Source organism: Panthera uncia, chromosome D4 (genome assembly GCF_023721935.1).
Source record: "Panthera uncia isolate 11264 chromosome D4, Puncia_PCG_1.0, whole genome shotgun sequence".
NCBI classification, from domain to species: Eukaryota; Metazoa; Chordata; class Mammalia; order Carnivora; family Felidae; genus Panthera; species Panthera uncia.
In genome coordinates this window covers 26241611-26250599 of record NC_064807.1, presented here as the reverse complement: position 1 = coordinate 26250599, position 8989 = coordinate 26241611, and positions in this window count along the sequence as shown.

Below are 8989 nucleotides of genomic sequence, written 5' to 3'. Positions count from 1 at the left end.
AGGTTGTTTCCATGTGTTGGCTATTGTAAATAAAGCTGCAATAAACACCGATGGTTAATTCTTTCTACCTTGAACTCTTCTTCCAGGAATATTTTTGCTAACTTAAATTAACCTAATGTAACTAGCAGCTCCAGTTTTATAAAAAGCATCTATATGTATTCAGGAATAAGCTAGCATTAAACAACGCTATGTAAAACAGGAGATCTAAATAGTATGCAATCAGAGTTTACATATTTCTAGTGTGAAATAGAGGACTTGAAAAATCAATACAGGACCATAGGCCTCTGACTTTAGTAAGCCCATCCACAACTTGCCAATGCCTTTAGACAAATCCTTATGGCCAGGTACTAAGCTGGTGAGATTCATCAAGTAAAATCACTCCCCCAAGTTCAGGTAAATATGTATGAAGATATACAAATGTGCCCACTAATGAAGGCATCAACATTTTGATAGGACTGTAGAGTAAGGTGACTACTACCTTAAGTACTCTAGCTCAAAATGCTCTTTGGAAGACTGAACTTGAAAACTGGAATAAGATAACAGAAGAACAAGAGAGAATAAGACGTCTCACAACTTTCAGCACCCTACAGTTTATACACCCCCTTTGCATTTAGGCAGGTTCCAGGTTCAAGCATAGTCCCAACAGCATGTTGGGCCAGCCCACATTGTCCCACTCGTCCAAGGCCTCCCTACTTTGTAATGCTTCCATCACCCCCTCACAGAATTGCCTGGATTTGTCATTCGGGAGCACCACATGTCAACACCCGGTCGCAGTAAGGCAACTTCTCATACCCCCTAAAAGAGCTCAAATTCAATCAGACATCCCCAATCATTGGGTTTAATCTTGCCCTAATTCTACCTTAAGACCAGGCCCCGTAAATCATCCAATCCCTAACAACTCAGGGCCTGCCTCAGGGGATCCAGGGAACATCCCACAGCCCTGTCAACCTCTGTTCTGTGTAGACTGACATTAGTTCCCTAAAATATGCATGTTGAGGAGCACCCTGAGCCCCCAGAGCTGGGTTCTAGAAACCAGAGGAAGAGCTAACACATCACCCAACACATAAACGTTAGAAAAGGTGGCTTGGGATAAACACAGCGGCCTGTCTTAGGCTCCATGTGTTCATTCAAATGAGCTCTTCCATCAGATAAGCAAGTCCTACATTTTTGTTGTTGTTGTCTTTAAAGCCTGCATTCTTATCTTACTTTACCACCCTAGCACCACAAGCTGGAAAGTGGTTGCTCATCTAGTAAGGAGACACTGACTTGGATGTTTGCTTCAACTTTCCACAGACAGCAAATGGGTTGAGCTGTTTCTACACTAGGAAGGGTGTAATGTTGGCTTTGGTTGCCTGCCCCATACTTTGTGCCCTTCCCCAAGAAAATGGGTGATTATTCACCACTGACAAACAAATTCGGGCATAGATAAAATCCTTGCCCACGTGTGGCTCATACTTTCCTCTCCTCTGCCAATGGGAGCTGTCAAAAACAAATTAAGTAATTACACGGCGTTCCTGCAGCTGTGTGTATCCTTCATTACATTATGTGGCTGCGGTTAAGGGATGGCTCTCTCCTGCCTCGTTTTAAAAATAGTTGTAATGGAAGGTAGATTGTCAGGGCATGTCCCACTATTGCCAGAAAAAACAAAAAGTAAATGAAAATGACGTTGATGGTATGGCACAGCCGTGTGTGTGTGTGTGTGTGTGTGTGTATACAGTACCCCACTCTGCTATGAATTATACACTTTACCTGTTTTTTTAATTAATAAAAAGGAAGCTATAAAAAATGGAAACAGATTGTCAATTTTCAAATGACTCAATAAATAAAATATCCTTAGTACAAACAGTAGGATTCACTGATCACAGTCTATCATTTCTTTTAAAAATTAGAAATCTCCATCCATTGAAAAACATTATACAAATAGATATCAAGTATTTATCCAAGAACATAACATCTTTAAGACCTAATGATCCTGCAAGGTGAGTGTTGGGTTACTTATGGTTTGATATATGTATGGAAGAAAAGAATAAAAAGGAAAAAGGAATTTAAAAAATAGTTGATCATTCTAGAATGCTTGCTTAAAAATTCTACATTAGCCTTTGGACACTGATAGTCTCAAAAACCTTAATTTCAGAGACACTGGGGTGGCTCAGTCGGTTAAGCATCCGACACTTGATTTAGGCTCAGGTCATGATCCCACGGTTTGTGAGTTTGAGCCCCATATTGGGCTCTGCGTTGACAGTGCAGATTCTCTCTCTCCGTCCCTCTCTCTGCCCCTCCCCTACTTGTGCACTCTCCCTGTCTGTCTCTCTCTTTCTTAAAACATATAAATAAACTTAAAAAAAAAGAACCTTCATTTCAGCATTCTTAGTAAGGATGAGGGAAGAAAAGTTATTATTTCAAAGTTTGTGCCTGTTTTCTTAGGGAATGTCCTCCAACTTGAGAAGGCTAATTTTCAACAAAGTGAATTTTCATAACTGTAAGAATACATATGTTTAACGGAAATACCAGGCAAAAGGCATCTGGATAAAAGAGAAGTTGTTACATACATATACACATATATATATGTGTATATATATACACATATACACATACATACATATACACATACACATATACACATATACACATACACATATACACATATACACATATACACATACATATATATATATATGTATGAATTATATTAACATCATATTAAATTTTTAAGATAATACAGCTTATTTAGAAACATATACTCAGAATGTCAGAGCTTCAACTGAAAGCAACAAAAAAGGCCAAAGACTTAAGGACAGCAAAGAAATACAAAGACAACCCAAGAAATGGGCCAGAACCAAATGAGTGCCCAGAAAAATCTCCAAGGCAAATAGGACTTTCAAGAACATGAATTTCTATGTTGTCCTAGAAGAATTACCTGCTCATTATAAACATTTAGAATTATGAGAAAATGTGGCAAAAACAACAATAAAATTAACACATAACCATGCTAGAAAAAAAAAAAAAAATAGAAGATCCCTATATGCAAGGTAAACAGGGAAATCAAAGCCAGAGCAGAAAGGTGACCCAACAGCAGTTCCGAGCTCAATCACAGACCCTAGAGATTCAGAGCTAAGTTCAAATGACTCTTTTTAGTTTTGTTTTGTTTTAAGATCTTTTAATTCTAAGTAACCTCTACACCCAACATAGGACCTGAACTTACAACCCTGAGATCAAGAGTCGCACACTCCACTGACTGAGCCAAAGAGGCATCTAATGCCTCTTTAAGGACAGGAGAGAGAATATTTTCAGGGTGGGAGTGGGGTGGGGGGAGAGATGTGGTTGGCTACCACCCTGTGAATCACGGAGCCTTGAAGTATTACTTCCCCCATGAAAACACTGAAATAACTCCTCGGAAGGACTATTGGCCTCTCCAGGGCCATGGGTTAAAAATAAATCACCTATGAGAAATCACAATTCCAGGTATCCATTATACACAAGGGTAGGGTTTAAATGTATAACACCCACACCATTAAGGCACCACAAACCCTGAAGTTGATATCAAAATGGTTCTAAAAGACTCTTAGCATCCTAGAAAATGGGAATCCACTCCCTGGGGATACTTTAAAAACAGGTGCTTAAGAAATTCTCATGGTGGAAGAGGAGTGCCTGGGTGGTTCAATTGGTTAAGCATCAGACTCTTGATATCCGCAGGTCTTGATATCCCAGTTGCAATGTCGTAGATGTGATCTCACAATTGTGGGATGGAGCCACATTGCTCTGCAAAGAGCATGGGGCCTGCTTAGGATTCTCTCTCTCTGTCTCTGCCTCTTTCCCCAACTCACATGCAAGTGCATGCTCTCTCCCTCTCTCTCTCAAAATAAATAAATAAATAAACATTAAAAAAGAAGAAAAAGAAAAGAAACTCTCAAGGGAGAAGAGTCACCATAGCTGACAATCATTTGTTTTAATTCCCTCCTTTTTTAATTTATTTTTTATTCTTATTATGGAGAGAGAGACTGTGAACAAGCAGGGGAGAGAGGGGCAGAGGGAGAGAGAATCTTAAGCAGACTCCACACTCAGTGTGAGCCCTTCTCGGGGTTCAATCCCACAACCCTGGGATCATAACCTGAGCTAAAATCAGGAGTCAGATGCTCAACTGACTGAGCCACCCAGATCCCCCTGAAAATCATTTTCAATGCAATGAGAAATCAAGACAGCATGAGGGAGATTCAGAAAATGCAATCAACAGGAAAATTAGCACCCCCAAAATAAGGATTAGATACAGTGTGAAAGAGACTACAAACAAGTTTATTTAAAATTCATAAAGAGATAACTAAGGAACAAAAACCATAAGGTAAAGACAAGAGATAATGAAAAAGAACAAGCCAATTTGGAAAGAAGCCAGTGAGAACTGCAAGAAAAGGACAAAGTCATTGAAGTTAAAAGCAAATGAAAATACCCTCATTCAGACCTGTTATAGAAAAACTTGAAAACTTCAATGACAAAGGAATGAGAAACTAAAGGCAAATTATCCATAAGTAAATGGCAATTAGACTGACAGCTGACTTCTCATCATCTCATCAAATGATTCCAGAAGGCAGTGAAATATCTTTAAGCAACGGGGGGAAATACCCATTGGTGTAGAGTGTATATACAGCTAAGTTATACAACAGTGATGGAAAAATGAAAACATTTTTAGATAAACTGATTGAAAACATTTACTACCCACAATCCTTCCCTGAAATGACTCTTAGGGTGAACCATGTGAACTATTTCCTATCTGGCCATTTTTGACCCACAAAAAAAAAAAAAAAAATCGTATGATTCAAAGTAAAACTAAAAGATGTATGTGCTTCAGGAAGAAGAAAAGTGATATAAGTTATAAGATGTAAGGAGCAATGATAAGCAATTACTTATAAATCTTAATAAACCTTGACTAGTAAATAAGAATACTATTTTTTTTAATTTATTTAATTTCTTTTTACATTTTATTTATTTTTGATAGACAGAGAGAGACAGAGCACAAGTGGGGGAGGGGCAGAGAGAGACGGAGACACGGAATCCGAAGCAGGCTCCAGGCTCCGAGCTGTCAGCACAGAGCCCATTGCGGGGCTCAAACTCACAAACCGAGAGATCATGACCTGAGCCGAAGTCGGATGCTTAACTGACTGAGCCACCCAGGTGCCCCAAGAATACTATTTTAAGAACAATAAAATAACCAGTGGATTTTTGGAATAGGAGAAAAGAGCTAATATATATCTGGGGGTATGTGGATAGAGATATTAATTAATATGAAATCACAGTAAGTCATGAGTCAATGTTAAAATTTTAAGGTTGACAACTAAAAGACCAGAAATAAAATACAAAACTTCCAAATCGGTGGTTGGACTGGGGGGTGGGAATAAAGAAAACTCAGTTTTTCCAAGAGAAGTTAGGAAAGAAGAAAGCAAAAGGCATGATAAATAGAAACGTGCAGTAAGATGATAAAGTAAGCCCAGTGATGGAGCATCTGGGTGGCTTAGCCAGTTAAGCATCAGACTTTTAATTTTTGCTCACGTGATGATCTCACTGTCGTGGGGCATGAAATCGAGCCCTGAGTCAGGCTCCCTCCACACTGAGCGTGGAGACTGCTTAGGATTCTCTCTCTCTCTGTGTGTTCTCCCCCCAACTCGCATTCTCTTTCCCACACACAAAATAAATAAACATTAAAAAACAACAACAACAGGGGCGCCTAGGTGGCTCAGTTGGTTAAGCGTCTGACTGCGGCTCAGGTCATGATCTCACGGTCTGTGAGTTCGAGCCCCGCGTCGGGCTCTGTGCTGACAGCTCAGAGCCCGGAGCCTGTTTCAGATTCTGTGTCTCCCTCTCTCTCTGCCCCTCCCCTATTCACGCTCTGTCTCTCTCTGTCTCAAAAAGAAATAAACATTAAAAAACAACAACAACAACAAACTGATCATCAAAGTGGCTAAAAAAGGCAACAAGCATGCCTGTTTAAGGGCAGATTCTCAGAATTTCAAAGGACAGATACAAAAAATCCAACTATATGCTGTTTTCTATAAAATGAATCCATAGTGGTTCAAACCGGTCAAAAGTAAACTAATGACAAGAATGAAAGAGTATGTACCAGACAAATACTAAGAAGGAGGGGAGGGGAGGGGGAAAAGAGATGGAAGGGGAGAATTGGAGGGGAAGGAAGGGGAAGAGGGGAAGGGGGTGGGAAGAGAAGGAAAGAGGAAGAAGATGAAAGGGAAAGATGAGGGTTAGGGAAGCCCAGGAAGAAGCCAGTATAGCAATATCAGACAAAGAGACTTTAAGACCAAAACAATTTTTTTAAATCTTTATTAACAGTTTAAGAGGGTCATTAATTACTGATAAAAGGAACAATACACCAGGAAAGTATACTTGCTTTAAATCTGTATGCACTTAAGCCTGGAGCCACAAAGTACATTAAATAAATAGTTTTGAGGACATGTTAACTGAAATACAGACCACATTTGATTTCTTTGGTGTTTACTAGAATATTTTCCACCATTAGTTAGTTTCTATTAACTTGACCATCGAAAAAAAATTTTGGTAACTATTGTGTCCCAGACTAGAAATTATTGTTGGAGGAAAAAAGTCTCTATCTCCTTGGAGCTTAAATTGTACTCCTGTGGGTAGAATACATCGATTTCAAAATAAATCTTGAAAGCACATGGCTTGTATGTAAGAAATTACACTAGAATCCAAAATAATATGCAGTATTACGTATTCAGTCATATTGCCCAATGCCCTAAATGGTTCTCTGATAATAAATTAGATGGTTAAGAGATTTGCTCATGTTTTGAGGGCTCCCCTTTGTTCAGTGGGCTCCGTGCATTTTTTTTCACATGTTTGTTTCTCATTTTTATTGAACATAATTATCGAGCTGACGCTCCACGGGATGAAATAACAAATGACAGTAAGGATTATTTCATTTTAAATGTACGAAGTCTTAGTGAGATGTTACTGCCAAAGTGCACATGTGGCCAATTAATAATGGTTATGAAAATAATGATTTCATAATTATTGGCTGGTTCCATGAAAAATGTAACTGAAAATTCAGCACAGTTCCATGATTTAGGAAGTATAAATAGCAGCCCAGCAATTTACTCACATTTTTCATCATTTGCTTTATTCTCCAAATGTAAACAGCATAGATTCACTGACAGTTCTCAGCGTCTCCATTGAGTCATATATTAAAATGACATAAGGGTACAAATGCTTCAATCTTCATGAGGCATCTCTCTTTTCATTAACTGCCAAAGTATACACACAATATTCCAGAAGAACAAATTATGACAAAACTTTTTAGATATGGTCAAAACATAGTTGGAACCAGCTAGCCAAAGAAATGTAGTCAAGTGGCAAGTGATATTTAATTCACATCCTGACATATTTACATAAACCATTAAGTATCGATGATGATAAGACCGCACTTACAATTTTTGATATCATTTCTGCTATAAATGCCGCGCATGGGTTAAGCCAATATAAACACAATTCTAACAATTAGAATGAAAAAAGTCCTGAGAATGCATCTGGTCCCTCCAAAAAGTCAACGTGATACAAAAAGGTTTCCATATGTTTAAACAGCTTACCTCTCACAGAAACTAAAGTTTCAAATTAACCTGATATTTTGGAGCACCATTTTGGGGTATGGATGACGATATGTCATGTCCGGACTAGGATAGCTGAACTAATGGTCATTTCTAAAAGTTTATGGCTTTCTCATCATTGGAGAGAGTCAAGTAACTATGAGGTATACCCACGAATCCTATGTCCCCAGAAAGTTCAGCATTTGATTGGAAAAGGCTGTCCTGGGGTTTAATTTTCTGATGATCATGGCCTTGAAATGGTTCCCGTTGTTTTGCTCATTTTATCCAGCCAAATTCACCCAGAATCTCCATGCGTGTGTTACTTAACTTGCCAACCACTCGGGGGGGGGGGGGGGGGAACGGCCAAACCTGACATTACCTGGTGTTTGCTGTGCATTCTTAGAGTTGAGCTGCCAGTGTCTTGTGGGAGAGACAGGCAGGAGAGCCCAGGGCCTGCCAGTGGGGAGAATGTGCCAGAAGATCCCTGCGTAAAGCTTAGGCCCCACAGGACAGCCCCGAGAGAGTGTAAGAGAACCAGATTCTACATAGTTCGAGGACCTCAGATAAACCTGCCTACCCCACCCCGTCCTCCATGCTCAGGAGAAGAGAGAGAAGAAATCTCCCCTGAGGGTTCCTACCCACTCGGTGGCCCTCTCCAGGGTTTGCGGGACCAATTCCTTGTGCTTATAGTCCAAAGGCTCATAACGGTGGAGAAGTTAGTTTAAAGTAGTTGTCAGAAGGGATCATTACAGAAAACAAAGAAGACATATTTAAAGAGGTAATGGGTGAGATTTTTCAGAATTGCTGGACGATACCAGTCCTCAGATCATGACATTTAATGAAACCCCAACAAAAATATACCAGATACATCACAGCGAACATCAGAGATGAAAAGAATTTTTAAAAATGGCCAGAGAGAGAAGATGGCAATGACTGACAGCTGACATCTTGACATCCATCCACTGGAGGCCCAAAAACGATGTACTGAGAGACAGAAAATAACCAGCAACCTGGAATTATTTTCAAGCAATGGTAGAATGCAGGTGGTGAGCATATGGGTGTTGACCAGAAAATTCTTTCAGCTTTGGGAGAAGTGTGCTTGACTCTACTCAACACCACCTTCCTTATTCTTTTCCTCTGGCATACAAACCCAAGGATGAATACTGAAGGCACTCCTGGGACCCAAGGTCGGAGCAGGCTGCATAGGACCCTGACCTTCTCTCCCACCTGGGGACAGCAAGTAGAGCAGGGACATCTGTCCAGCAAGAGGCACCACCAACAGAAGCAATAGTGAAGGGGGCAGGTGCTGACTCTGCGGCCACCTTGGCAGAGCGGCTAGGGCCTCCTGGGGCCAGCCAGTTGCCACCGGGAAGCCCCCAGGGAAACCCTCC